Here is a 2,794-nt window from a genome sequence, read left to right as displayed (position 1 = left end):
TATATCCTCCTAAAGGAATGCAAAGAAGTTTAGCAAAATCACTGCGGACCGCCCTCCAAAGTTTCTTTGCAAATTGGAGACTTCAGAAAGTTAAGGAGGGCATAATATGCCCTATCCGTAAAGGAGGAAACAGAGCAGATGTTACAAATTATAGGCCTTTCTCTCTAACCTCACATGTCAGCAAAGTCATGGAACGCACTGTCAGGAGGGAGATGATCACATTTCTATAAGATAATGACTTGCTCTGGCAACCAGCATAGCTTCTGCTTAGGAAGAAATTGCCTTACGCAGGTTCTGCAGCATTTTGACCGAGTTTTGAAACAACTAATGAATCATACAAACGTGACTGGGATATATCTCGATTTTGCAAAGGCCTTTGATAAGGCAGATCACAGGATGATATGTCAAAATCTACGGAGACTCGGCAAAGTCGGAAAACTGGGAGAGCGGTTACATGACTTCTTAAAAGACAGAAACCAGGCTGTAGCAAGCCAACGGGGCCCTCTCCAAGGGGACAGTAAAATCGAGTGGAGTGTCTTGGGACCGCTGCTATTTATGGTAGCTCTCTCGGACATGTCATCAGTTATACAAACAGCCACACCTACTAGCTATGCCGACGATACAAATATGATAAACATAGTCAAGGAACCTTTCGTTGCTAATCTTCGATAGAAAGACCTAAATGCCATATGTAAATGGGCTGAAGAAACAACATGCAATTTAATGCAGGAAATTTCCAAGTCCTCCGCTATCAGCCAGTTTGCGCTAATATGCGCTAAGATACTTTGGATCAAAAAGAGCAGCAATCTCAAACACAGTGCGTGATCAGGGGATTGATATGAGCCACAACGCCTCGTTTCATGTACATATTACCAAGATGGTGGTAATGTGCAGGCGAATGACCGGATGGATTCTAAGAACTTTCAGAAGAAGCGGCTAGGAAACTATACTGGTTCTATGGAGTACTGCTCTTAACTATGGTCGTCCCACGGTGTCAAATGAATAGCGGAACTTGAGGCAGTTCAGAAGTGTCACACCAAGAAGGTTGCATCAGTGGAGTAGCTGAGTTATTGGGAAAGACTGAAAAATTTATGACTCTACTCCCAAGAGCAAAGGCGGGAGAGATACGGGCTGATGCACATATAGAAAATCCTTGAGAGTTGGTACCAAACTTTCGCATTGAGATTTATATCAGCCCCCGAACTGGACGTCACTGCACTGTTCCAAATGTCTCACCGGTCCCGTTTAGAGTAACAACCAGGTACTGCAATAGTTTTGGATTCAAAGGCCCACACCTATTTAATATCTTATCAAAAAAATCTTAGAAATCTACATGGAGTGGGCGGAAAATATTTTCAAGAAACTACTTGACTCTTTTTGTCCAAGCTTCCAGATGAATCAACATCATAGCACCTCAAATGAGGGCAGTACTGTCAAAATCCTACCTTCACAAAAAGAAAATCACAAAGGAATGGCTATTGAAAAGGTGATTATACCAGCAGTGCCCCCAGCATGGCAACAACTTTTAGGCTGAAACGTATAAAAGAATAAAAGTGTGTGTGTGTGATGATGATGATGATGCACACATGTATGTAAGTTTGGAAATACAAACAGGAAAATAAAACTCAAAACATGAGAAATTAAATTTTTTTTAATTATTTATCGACAGAAGTTATGTATGCATGTATGGAAAGAAAACTCCGAATGACCCACCCTTGTTTTCTTTGTATCGTCTATCTGGATGTTTTGTTGTCCTATTCTTGTATCACCTTACTGTCTGGATGTTTTGCGTTTTTGTTCCATTTTGTATTTTATATATATATATATATATATATATATATATATTATGATTGACCGTTGACTGAACACTATTCAATTTTTTTTCTCCGTGTTTTTCTCCTTGTCTCCGTATTCTTTCTGTTGAAGAGCGTAGCTCGAAACGTCAAAGACTTTCCGTATTCCCGAGCGTCATACTAATATATACTTTTGTTATTTACACCACCTGTCCTCGTCTGTTGTTATTTTTTGTATATTCTCCCATATATATATATATATATATACATATATATACGTACGTACACTTTGGTCTCTTATATGTAAGTATATATTTATCTAAATCTTGTACGACTCTATTCTCTTATTCTTTTATTCTTTCCTTCTTCTATCAGCCCTTTCACGCTTATTTTGTTCATTCCACTCTTCATTCTTTTGTTCCCCCTCTCTCACACGAAGAGAAGGCAATGGCCTTTTCTTCATGCTCACTTTCCCTCCTCTTTTCACTTCACTGTGTCCCTGTCATTTTTCTCGCCCCTCCTTATTTATTCTGTCCCTCTGCCTCTACCTCTCTCTTCTCTCCCCATGTGACCGGTGTTCGGCCAAGCCTGACCTTTCTTTCTTGGTTCGGCTGTTGTCCGTGCAACATCTATATTCTTCCCTGTGCCTGTCAAATCTTGTATCCCTGCCATAAGGCTTTACTTCCACACACGCCAGGTTAATTTAATTCGTCTTTAGTCGAAAGACAACTGTTGTTATGTCCTGTTATTTGTATTTGTGTAACTTTCTCCGTTTTTTCCATCCTTGTTTTCGTATACATTCGCTGCTTTCTTCCAAGGAATCTAATGCTCTTAGCTTAGTTTTTACTTGGGGCTGGCCAGATTGGAGCAATCTCGAGTATAACCAGCCGAAATTGCAAAGATAATCTGGAACTCGACTAAGGAAAGAAAACTCCGATCCGTCCTTGTCTTCTTTGTATCGTCTGTCTGGATGTTTTGTTGTCCTTTTTTTGTATCACATA

This window comes from Octopus bimaculoides, chromosome 1 (genome assembly GCF_001194135.2).
Source record: "Octopus bimaculoides isolate UCB-OBI-ISO-001 chromosome 1, ASM119413v2, whole genome shotgun sequence".
In the NCBI taxonomy this organism is placed as follows: domain Eukaryota; kingdom Metazoa; phylum Mollusca; class Cephalopoda; order Octopoda; family Octopodidae; genus Octopus; species Octopus bimaculoides.
This window is presented reverse-complemented; position numbering follows the sequence as displayed.